The 13,293-nt window shown below is 28.1% G+C and overlaps 1 non-coding gene and 1 pseudogene across 1 annotated transcript; both read left to right on the top strand.

Annotated features, from left to right (window-relative positions):
- LOC113384823 overlaps positions 1-3,550 on the top strand; it is a 59,290-nt pseudogene extending 55,740 nt beyond the window's left edge.
- Positions 1,909-2,027, top strand: LOC113387186. Its single transcript, XR_003368136.1, has one exon. It is a non-coding gene; the product is annotated as a 5S ribosomal RNA (ribosomal RNA).
- Positions 3,551-13,293: the final 9,743 nt, after the last annotated feature.

Here is a 13,293-nt window from a genome sequence, read left to right as displayed (position 1 = left end):
TTAATTCCATCTAATAATTGTTAGACATTCTAAATACCAATGTTCAAAACTTCCAAACATTTATCAGTCCAAAACAACATATTTCTCAATTTCGAACTGATCCAAACTTTATGTTTAAGTTTTCACATTATTCAAATATAATCAAAAGGAATGAATCAAATTTTATTTTTATGCATTTAATCTTTGATATCCTTTGACGCGTTTACTACTAGTTTTTATTAAGATCCAATATATTTTATCATAATCATATTTTATCAATTCCTCAGGTTATAGAAGGCCCAGATTGGTATACAAAGTATGGTACCGAGCGGTCGACGTGAGCGAGTGGCGAACAATGAGGGTTTCCAATAGTTTGGACACCGAAGCCAACATAACCAACCTGATGCCCTCCCAGGAGTACGAGATCATGATCATGAGCGAGGACGCCAACGGCGACGGAATGTTCAGCAAAGCGATCAAAGTTTATACGAAACGTAAGTTTGCCTATATTGTTTCTCGAGAAATCAATTTATACTATTATTACCAACCAGATGTTGGCAGAAAAATTAGTGATAGAGCTGGAGTTTGTCCTTTGCGGTGTTGTAATTAAAGCCATTTTTCGGTCACATTTACAAGTACTTGTTCAACTTGTTCTTGGAATGGTCAGACCAAAATTTAGTTTGAATAAACTTTCAAATGAGTCGTAATATAATTACCTTCTAAATGTACACATTTAAAAAAAAATTATTATGAATCAAAAAAGGGCTCGCTCGTAGGTAAGTAAGTGGCGGGCGACTGGACCTCAATCGGAGGTCCTGGGTTTGGTTGCAACGGCATTTTTGCTTCAATAGATATTCGCCCCAAAACAGAAATTATGATAAGTTTTCATCACCCAAAGATATGACAACTGTTGGAGTTTTGGAACCGACTAGAATTAAGTATAGTATTGAGTCAAATTAGCATAGCTGATAACAAGACTTTTAAGTTTGGATTGCTGTTCACATTAATAAAAAAATAATGTATCAAAACATTTTTTGTGTTTCGGTTGTAATTTTAATTAAAGCACATATTTCTAATTATGTACACTGTGCTGGATTTTACCTAAACATCAGTTTTGCATTTTTCTTGTTTGGGGGCGCCCATTAATCACGTGAGGTTTTTAGGGGGAGGGGCGGTTTGACAAAAAATCACTAAATATGACGTGTAGGAGGGAGGGGTTTAATAAGATATCACGTGTATATATTTTTTATAAAAAGGTTACATATTAAAAAAAATAAAAAAAATTACACTATGTATCACCAAATGGTCAAAAATTCGTTAAAAACTCGCTCACGTGATTAATGGACGCTCCCTTCTCGTTACGTCTTATAAAAATATTTATGGTTTTATACAAATATATATGACGTAATTTTATTATATTAATGTTTCCATCCATTGCGTTTTACATACAGTAATTAATTAATTTCGAGAAACTCGCTTATTTAATTGTAAACATTTGATAGCGTATATAAATAATTTACGGGGAATCATGCTGAAGTATGAAATATTTCAGAGTTCATGTGATAATTGAAATGTTTGTCCATGCAAATTGGTTTTAAAACATACAACTATATAAATGCATTTTTTTATTATTGTTATCAATTCAAATGCTATTTTTGATTTGTACATGTATCAATAATAAGAAAATTTACTTGTTGGTTTTACACAATAGCTATTAGCTACGATAGAAAACTGGTATCAATTTGAGGCAAAATAAAAGAAAAACATTATGAAAAAATCAGCACTTGATTTTTTTCATACAATGCGCACAGACCAAATCGTGAACAAAGAAGTGAATTATGAAAATTATATAATAAATAATATTAATAAATTTATTTAACAAAAATCATTTTGGAATAAGAATAAAGCATGGTTCAAAGTTATATCGTCGTCAACGATCATACCATGTTGAATACACCGGTTCTCGTCCGATCACCGAAGTTAAGCAACATCGGGCGTGGGTAGTACTTAGATGGGAGACCGCTTGGGAACACCACGTATCGTTGACTTTTTGCATTTTCATAATTATACACATATCAATTTTTTTAAATAATATTTAAGTGATAACACTTCTAATATAACTTAATTCTTCCCTACCTTAAAAATTGTGCAATCATCACATTTTATTCTATTGTATCTTTTATTCCTTTTAGCATCTCAATTATATACGGGACCATCAGAGTTTCGGGCACCTTTGGACGCCTTTCTCCAAATCAGTGCACCGACATTTGTACAAGTGGTGCCTGTTAAAGATGGTCATTTAGTGACATGGAGAGCACCAGAACATGGAGCTGAATCTTTGAGAAGATATATTGTCCGCTGGACCCGCAGCGAATACGAATTTAAATGCGGCTCTGCCGAGACTCAAGATACACAATATCTAGGTGAGAACTGATATGTGTAATTTTGCCTTGAGCAGACTTAATATTAATGATTGAATAGTATTTATATTTTTTATATTTTGGTGTATTATGTTATTGAAATTTTGTTAAATATGAAAATTTGAGTTGGATTTTACAACCTAACTTAGATTATAGTTTTATTTTCTATCAATTGATTTTGTGACCAATTTTTCAGTGACCGATCTCGAAGAAGATGAATTATACACTTTCCAAGTATTAGCAATGTCCACGACAGACTACCAAGCAGCCAGTCATAAAGTGGAAGTTCGTGTACCTCCTTACACCAGAATAAGAGCAGTTACAATAGGCGTTGCTGCTGCCCTTCTGGTATGTGCAGTGTCCATAGCCGTTCTAATATACGCCCGAAGGAAATGCATCAGGCCAGATGATCCTTCTGAAGAGGAGAAGCAACCAGAAACCAAAGCTTAATATAAATAATAAAGTTAAGTTATAATTTTAATTATTTTTGGGTTAGAGCAAGCATGCAATTATGGATTTACTGGTCTGCCATGTCTTGGATCAAACTCTTATATGGAATACTCTTATTTTATTTTTGTTTGTTTTTATTTTTACTTGATTTTTATTGATTTTATTGTGATGTTTTGTGTAACTGGTAAAATAAATAAGGATGCTCAAATCGTACTATGTATTATATCCAGAGGCCGGAATATAATTATTGTAGAAAAATTTTAGTTGTTATGAACAATTTTGACATGGGTCTCGGATGGCATCATAAAGTTTTGATTACGGCTTGCTTATGAATGGATATTGATTTTCAACTTGGATGAACTTTATCTAATACATTTCTATGTTGTTTTTGCTAAAAATAACTCTTTTAGAGTTAACTGCTTAAACGATTTATGGAGGATTTAAGCAAAAGCCCTTGATATATTGTTACATTCGCCCTTAATTTAGCGAGATTGCATGGACCTGACCGCACATTGATTTATCGACGGTTTTACTTCATTTTTTATGTAGCTTTGTGTAATTTAAGTATAATATAAGTAGTATCTCACAGTTGAGAATAGATTAAATATTATTTTTGATATACCATTATATGATGTCCAGCAGTCCCCTTAAAAAACAAAATACTCGTACATGATATCAAAATACGAAAAGATCTGATACAATCTGCAAGATATATCATTTGTATGAATCAACAGCTTCCTTCTTTTTGATGTTTGTTCTTTTAGAAGATATTGTACTTTCAAAACTTCAAACAAATTGGGTTTTCTTAACAAGTATTATCAATATTATTCATTAAATTTTTATTCGAGCGTAACTCTATGCAATTGTTCTTCAATAGATAGATGCTCTAGTTTTCAAAATAGCTTACAGGTATTATATTTGAATATTTTATATAGGTAGGCATTATATTATCGAGTACGATTTGAGCAATCCTACTTACTCAAATATATTATTGGATGCATGATGTTCACAAATTAGGATCTATCCAAGGCTTTCTTTATATCCCTTCCACTTTTTAACAATATATCTTTGTGATATTTTTGATGGTTTATTTAGAAGACATTTTTTGCAAAATTAACATTTTTGATCTGAAATTCCGCATATTGTATTATTATACTATATGAGTGAGTCGATAAAACTTGTTTTAAAAGTAAATTTATTGTGCTCTCAATAAATATATTAATCGTCTTAAATGCGAAATATTATTTTTCTATATTGATTCTCATTATCATTATAACACTTTTATAAATTAAAATTAAGTAGAATTAATATTAATATTAATATTTTATGTTGTCCGTAGTTATATAAAAATTTTAACCCACAATCAAATCATTGACGGAGCAAAATAAATTTTAGCAAAAACATTGACTTGTTTTATATATTGAAATAGATTTTTGCACGTGTTTATACGATTATTTTATTATAGTTAATCTAAATCGTTCGAATTAGAATTATTAGTCATGCTTTACTTATATAATTTTTTAACGGTATGTGTGAGAACGTTTCTAAAGATTGTATAATTTTAAAATGTGTCAAGGATATTTTAAGTTGTAAGTTATTTTGAATTTTAGTTTTACTTATTATATTTACTAAAATAATATATTTTTTGATATACGTAAATGCCTTATATAATTGATAAAACATTAAGTATTGTATAATGTAATAATATATTATATAATATACGTTACATAAGAAACGTATTGATATTTGTTTCATATTATATACTATTATCATATTTAAATTGATCACGGAAAAAATGCAATTCATATGTGATAAGAATGAGTAATTCCAAATCAATTAATAATTCTAATGAAGCTAATTGCGACCATCAAGTCACAAGACAAATATCAATTTGCTTTACAATAATTATTAAATTAAAAAGAATTTCCTGAATAATTAAAATGTTTGTGTTACTTAAACTCTTGATCTAGTAATAATTCTTTTGGAATTTCAGTTAATATTTGATGCATTATAAAATGAAGTTTTTTTTTACTATCCATAACTACATGTTGATATGATACATAAATTATAATGAATATTAACATCACAATAGACAATTGCGTTGATTTCTTTTTATTTTTTTAGTTAATTACATAAATAAAATAATTTGTTTTTCTTTCAGTTTATTTTCATATACTTGCAATAATATTTACATCTCTTTAATAAGGCTATTAAAATCCAGTAAATAATTATTTTAATACGTTTACTTGTTCATAGTTGTAATAAAGACGCTTTTTATTAATAATTACGTTTTGACCTATATATAAATACAAGTATATGTAAGTATAAAGCATACATTGAAAAAATTAGCAAAATCTTTATTTTAAATACGTTTTTACATATAATTTTTTGCCATCATCAGTGAATTTGAAGAAATAGGAAAATAAGCATATTGATGAAATACTAATACTAATAATCATAAAGATGGTCTTACTTGTTTAGTATTAATATTTTTTAATATATGTTTTGATTGAACACAACATTCGTACTAAATAATGAAGATAAAATATATATTTTACCAATTTCTGGGTCTCCATTCTACAGTAAAATAATCCGTAGTTATAGCAATGTTACGCCATTTGCTTCATACAAAATGATACTAAAAACTGTCTAAAAACACATAAACCCTACTCATGTATGTGTTATCAATAACAGATCAGAAAGATGCAATTATCATAACATTTTTTATGTTTGTCCGTTTTTAGGTCAGGGTTTATATCTAAAACGCCTGACTGCAAGCGTTGTACGCATAAAACCTAACTTCACACATATGTTATCAATGACATATCAGAAAAATGCAGTTATTATAACATTGTTTTTTTATATTTTTCCCTCTTTTAGGTTAGGTATTAAATCTGAAATGCCTGACTCCACAGTAAATACATATCATTTTGACAGTTTTTACTACCAACTTATATGAAGATTGAACCGTAACAATGCGTTGGACAACTGGTTCCATAATTTTTTTGGCTCGAAGAATTTACGCCTTGATATAACAGCTGCATAATCAGGTTACAATTAATGATTAAATGTTTTGCCGGAAAGAAAAATTACGTTCTTAAGTAAATTCAGTATTTATTCAATTATTTTGTAAAAATATCACCTTTACTGGATTTTATTGGCAATAATTCAGTAGCAATTGGCAAGCCGTAGAAACGTAACTGCGTCGTCATTGAATTTCTAACTAGAATAATATGGACTTTCACTATATATGCAATTTGCACGCCGTCATGAACATGAAATGATTCATAGCACATTTATGCTGAAATTGAATTAAATTAAATTGGTTATCTTGGAAATTGGAACTCGGATGAATAGCAATCGTGATGCATATGTTTTTAAATTATTATATTTGATACTTTTGCACGAGTTAGGAGTAATTTTTGAATCAAAAGGGAATAAAATCCAATTTTCAAAATGAAATTATTTAAAGCAATTAAATTTTTTGAGTTTTAAAATATTTAAACGATTTTTTCGCATACTATTTTGAAGGTTTCAAATCTTAGACATAAGCCTTTCAGGAATAATATTTTCAATTATTTATTTTTATGCGCTCTGTTTCTAAAGCGGCATCCGTATCTGGATTCAAAAATATTTTTAATTACAAAGCGCAATTTCAGTGATTAGATAAAAAATTGAAAACAAATCAAAAACGGAAGTTATATCATTTGATATGAATATTTCTCACGAGTGTCCTTTGCAGGTCGGAAAACATTGACAGGACATGAATAAGCATTTTGCGAACACTAGTGATTAATTCTGTAGGACAATTAAGTCCAATTGCATGATTTGTGGGCACGATCTACAGCAGAGGTGGTCAAGACATATGTGTATATATATATATATATATATATATATATATATATACATACTATCGTACCCGGCCACGCTTTGCAGCGGATTTTATTGAAATCCACCGGTTTTAATCTTAGAATCAACATTTCAATACTATTGAGAATAATGTTTTTTTTAACTTACATTAATCAAAAAATAAATGAAATTATTAAATTTAAGTTTTGAAAAAGCACAATAACTAATAACCAAGTGGCATTTATAAATGTGTTATACCCTCTTTGGTGTCATGCCCTATTTTAATGAAAATAAGTATTTGGATGGAATAGGAAAGCTTTCTTGATTCTATTATACAAATGCATGTTTAACTCAATTTCTCAGTTAATATGCTATAACTTCAGTTTTTTTTCAGTTTCTTAAAACAGTTGAAACCTAAAACTTCAAGGGTGCATATTAATAAATTTTGTATCAAGACATCATAAAGACTTTTCTATGTTTCAGCTAAAAATATTCTTTATGAATGGTACTATATTGCATGAGATTTCTGGCTTAAGTTCTCTATTTATCTCTATTAAGTTCTCTATTTTTTTCGAATATATTTATTAAGGTTAATTGGTTTAATATATTTTGTGAAATTTGAATAATAATAATTGCAATCAGTTAATATATAAAAAAATTCGTATAATATAAGTCGTCTTATAATCGCCGTATAGAAAATTCCATATTAATATTCCGTATCAAAAATCCGCAATAGGAAAATGTAAATGCAATTATATGAATCATTAATAAATCTTTTGAACTTAATAATCTATTGGAAAATATGTTTACGTAATTACAAACAGAACTAAATATAAATATTATAATTTATTCATATCTAATAGATAAACATATATAATTAAATGTTGTTCAATTAGTTTTACGTAGATTTTATAGATAATAATTAATTTTTTTATACTGCCCAGGGCTTTGAACCATCAAATCTGTTAAATGTAAGTTAATAAAGTTTGGTCCATAATTTTTTAATAGCTTTCCCATCTGATTACGATCAGTATCAGTAGTAAATGATGTTCGGTTTGAAAATAATAAATAAATCGAATAATTCTTATAAATACTGGAAAACATTTTTTTTTTGGAATATTCTAAGTTTGTGTTCAACATTTTCGAAATTTAAAAACATTGATCAAAAATTTTCACTTTTATTCCAAAAATCCTATATTTATCTAATATTCGTTTATAATTCTACAAGTTGTTGCAATTTGTTTCAAGGCACTGCTATATCATCACTGCCTTAAAACACTGATAGAGCAGCAATATTGTAGATTCAGTTTTTTGTTGATTTTTTATACAATAAATTTTACAGATATTTTGAGAACAAAGAAAAATTTTAGGATTTAAGAATACAAAATTTTCTGACCATTGTCAAAAATCGACCCAATGATTACTAAGAAATCAACTCGTTGACCATCCTTGATCTAGAGTACAAAGTTGACGATTTGCGTGCATTTGAATCATTAGTCACAAGTCAGATGACTAGTTCTTCAATTTGCTAACATGTTACAATTATAGAAGCAATGATAATCAATTTTTGATCATTTAAAAAACTTGATAAACTATCAACTGGGATAATTACGCTTTTAAAAATGATTTGTCAGGTTTAATATAGTTAATCGTGATTAATTACTCATAGCAGAATATTTTAAAATATTTTTTTGCATGATTACACAGTATTTTGCATAATCTTCTTTATTATTAAAAAAAAGTGCGAAACTTGTGAATAACGTTTTAGCCAAAAAATCTGAAGCGATTTTGAGAATTTAAACAGTTTTGAAGATATCATTTGGCAATGATGCTAGTTAGTTTTTGGTAAAGTTTGGTCAGGCCGTTTCTTTGTAATTAAATGTTAAATTATTTTTACATTTTCAACCAAATTTAAATGGCGATAAGGGTCATAATCTAATATAACTTTCAAAAATTGGAAATTCATATGCTCTTGTGACGGTTATTGTTTTTTGAAGATCAATTTTTACTAATGGCTTATGGAGGGCAACCCATTAATTGTCCTTATCTAATTACGATGGTATTTTAATATTTTTCACCATTTCCCGACTTTATCTATACTTTATCTATAATCAACATTTTCAAGTTCAATATGGATACTACCAGTTAAATTGGTAAGGGGTTGCACGCAACGCAGGATTTGAAATCGGAACCTTGGGTTAAAATGCCAGAGCTCTTGCATCTTGTACTCCTCTATATATTGCTTTTAAGTCTTTTATAAAACCATTTTTTATACTTCAATGGTATAAATTCTCAAGCTTCTGTCACCTATTATCTTGAAACCGTCTCTTCCATAAAAGCGGCGTATAAAAGCTTCCAATTACCGCATGCTTTATATTTCAAACAGGCACTTTACTTGATCATTCTTATGTAAAATAATCTTCTTAAATTTTCTTTAGATACCTTTATAAACCGATGCTTTTAAAATCTTTATTCGTAATGTTATTAGTATAATTCCTTCTGACCTTGCGGAGCTTTTTATACAAAGTTGAATTTCTTGCAAGCATTGCGTAGAATACTTATTTTTTATTTATTTATTTATTTATTTATTTGGCTTCAACCTTATGGTTATCTAGCACATTACAGACATTTATAATATTAATTATAACTATATATATATATATATACACATATATATATATATATATATATATATACATACATATCTAAACTTAACTATATACATATCGATACATATATACACATACACACATGCACATATATATTTATATATACACATACACATACCTACATATACACACAGATATCAATTAAGAAACTTAAATTTTATTTTTGCATTTAGTAATAAAGTCCAAAACGATTTTATAATTTGTATATGTTTGTAGCGACTAATATGACTGTATTTATTGGAAATGACATTCCCTTTTCACTCAGACATTGTATAGATTATTACGATGTTCATTATGAAGATGGCATTGCCAAAATAAGTGATCAATTGTTTCTGCAGCTCCACATATGCATTTGTTATTATCTACGATCCGAAACCGGTATAACTGGTCCTTGCACAATGTATGATTGAATCGATTCTACAGAAAATTGAAATCAATTTTCTGTCGATGTCTAGCCTTTTATTAAACCATGTATTAAATTTTGGAGATGGATTAATTGTAGCATATAGCCTTCCCTTCCTTTTTGATAAGGTTTTAAACTCCTCTTGCCAAGTTTAATGGTTTGTGACTTTATCCATAAAATAGATCAGTACATGGAACTTTATAAGGGTCCACGTCCAGATCCCATGCCTCTTTCGCAAGATTGTCGGCTATGTCGTTACCCATATGTTGGAGTGACCTTTTACCCATAATAATTGATTGAAAATTTATCTCTAGTTAGTTGTATTAAAATTTCTGTAGTTTTTAAGATAGTTTATTTGATTTAATATTTGGCTTGTTGATAGATTTTAATGCTGCTTTGCTGTCCGAAAGAATTATCACTTTATTGATGTTATTTGCTTGATATACTCTAATGCTAAATAAATTGCTAATACTTCTGCAGTGAAAATCGATGCAATGTCCGGCAACCTCACTTTTCTTTTATAATTAAAATTGGGGATGTAAATAGCACCACCTGTTTTTCCTTGTCCCTTGACCCATCTGTATAGATTTGTATGTGATCAGGCCATTTTCATTTATGTAAGTCTCCAATTCCCTGTTTCTGACTCCAATGTTTAAAATATTCGGTTCAATTGGAAACGATGTAAATATTATATCGGGTTTCTCAAACTGCATTATCCACGGAAATTCAAAAATTGGTATGGTCTTATTTATAGTTATATATTCATCAAACTTTTTGAAAAAATAAAAAAATTGATAATAATGGTGGAGTATTTTTCTTGAACCAAAATTTTTTGGAATATGGTGATTTGATAACAGTTGTAATTTGATTTATTTTTTTCTTCGCATGCCGATTAAATTTTTCGTAAGATATTTATTGATAACATTTGTATTCTCAGCTGAAAAGTTATTTCACCTGCTTCCGCAGTAAACTATTTGTAGGAGTTGATTTTAGAGCTCCTAGGCTCAATCTAAGTGCTGAATATTGTAATTTATTTAATTTTTGCATTTCAGAAGAGTTTATTGTGCCGTAAATAAAACATCCATAGCATTTGAGATCTTATTTAAACTCTTATATATCATCAAGCACGATTCTGGGTGAGCTCCCCAACTGGTATTCGCTAGTTTTCTCAAAATGTTTAAACCTTTTTCACCTTTTTGCATAATTCTTGAATGTGATTTTTAAAACTATTTTGTTATCCAAATAAACACCGAGTATTTTTACGCATTTTTTAATGGGAAAGTCTAAACTGCCCAACCTAATTTGGTCTTGCTGGTATGATTTGTTGTGTCTGTGGAATTTTGTTATTGAACTTTTACTTGGGGATATACTTAGATTGTTTTTATTGAGCCAATTTTGTAGTTTCTTTATTGCTTCACTAGCCTTCTTTATGCATATCTCAATTGATGGTTTTGCTACATATATAAACAGATCATCCGCATACTGTAAGATTTTGATATCGTTTGATTTTATTATTTTGATCAAATCGGAGGTATAAATGTTAAAGAGTAGTGGGCTAAGTATTGACCCTTGGAGAATACCCGTATTTGTTGTTCTTGGCCCTATAATTCCTTCCTTAGTTTTGATATAAATTCTTTTTGTGAAATAAGATTCATAACGCAATTAATTATAAGTTTTGGAATCTTAAACTTTCGCATTTTATTTTGTAGAATTTCCTGGTTTACGTTATCGTATGCTTTTTCGATATAACTGCAATAAATAGGAGGTAGTTATTATTGGAATTTGAGATATGAATATCGTTTGAGATAATGCTTATAACATCCATAGTGCTTTTACCTTTAGAATACTTGGATCAAGATTTTCTTATATTAAAATCACAGAATGTATTTACTTGTTATTAGCTATTCATGAATTGCAAATTATTAAATCAATTTTCAATCTAAACTTTTCATTTTTTTGAACATATTTTATAAAAATATAAAATAAGTGATGTAATTACATCATGTACATGCTTAAATAAAACACATACATAATTAGTCCGATAATATTTAAATTAAAAATATATTCACTTGCGGATGAATAGCTTAAAAAATTGTTTTTCACAATGTTTAGAATCTCAGATGATTTATCAAGTATTGAGTGCCAAATGACATCTAGTAAGTCGCAATTCAGTAAACGTAAATTTAATTTGATAATGGCAAGTACTTTGTATCAGTACTCTGAACGAGAATATATGTCTGATTATTTAATTATAGAAGAAAAAATATATGGTCTTAATTGTTATCTGATTATTTAGTGTTGCGACACGGTGATGCAAAATGCATAATAATGAACTCTTTATATTAAAATTGGAGAGATCTTGAGCAATTTTTATAATGATTTAAATTATTTATTGATACCATTTATGTTCCCTTTTATCATGATAATATTAATGTGCTTTGACTCTGCGAAAGCTTGCCAATTTCTTTTAATATTTTGAAAATGTTAATGATCAAATATCTGCACGATATTCTTTAAAATGCGTTATTTTTTTAAAAACCAAATTATAACATACGACTCTAGTTGAGTAATATCTTTCTAAACTCATTTACGTTACATATTTATAGACAAATGCAACCGATAATGATACATTTATCATTGAATTCATAATTTAATTATTGAAAATATTAATTATGCATGCATAGTGGATAATAATAATTATGCATTTTATACCTAATTGATCCAATGTTTCCTCATGTTTCTTCTTTTAATATTCTGAATCGAAATATCAATAGTTTATATTTATACGTTGTAATTCAAGGGAAATCAATATCAAATGTAAAATACAGAAATAATTTACAATGCCATATCAAAGTTCATTTATTTATTTTATTTTCAATATTATTTATTTTATTTCCAAACTATGCAGCGCGCTCCCTAGGTGGCTCAATGCTGTTTTTTAGTATTTATGGTATTAGAGTATTTATGATATTAGATTGTTTGAAAAGTTTGAGTGCAACTTTTTTTTAATTTGAACCACTGATTGGAAGAAAAATGTAAATAAATACCGAACAACGTACCTTGAAATTACTAGGGTTACTCAAAAGTAAGCATTTTCGCTGTTGATAAAATAAATAAAATTGCCAGCAAAATGTGTAGTTAAATTAAGTAAAATTAGAATAAAATTGCAAATGAAGAAATAAAAACACTAAGTAGAGAATTATGTTATTATCGTCTTATAAAATGTAATAGTTTTTAGCTCTTGAATTAGATTTATTATTCGATTTAATACAAGCGATTCAAATTTAACAAAATGCATTTTAAATCCTATATGCATCACTAATTAATTAAATGTTTACAATTGCGCTATCTTGCATAATCTCTTCAGAGATAACAAAGCCTATATAGGTAGATTGAAATAGGGATATGGTTTATACAGTATTAATTTTCGAACATATGATAACAAACATAACCAAAACAAACAACATAAACTAATTACAAATAAAAAATTAAATTAAAATGAATAGTACAGAAAAAATGAGCC

This window comes from Ctenocephalides felis, unplaced genomic scaffold (assembly GCF_003426905.1).
Source record: "Ctenocephalides felis isolate EL2017-DRISC unplaced genomic scaffold, ASM342690v1 CF-g0.4_SCAFFOLD_03571, whole genome shotgun sequence".
In the NCBI taxonomy this organism is placed as follows: Eukaryota; Metazoa; Arthropoda; class Insecta; order Siphonaptera; family Pulicidae; genus Ctenocephalides; species Ctenocephalides felis.
The sequence above is the reverse complement of the archived record's forward strand: the minus strand, read 5'-3'. Positions and strand labels throughout refer to the sequence as shown.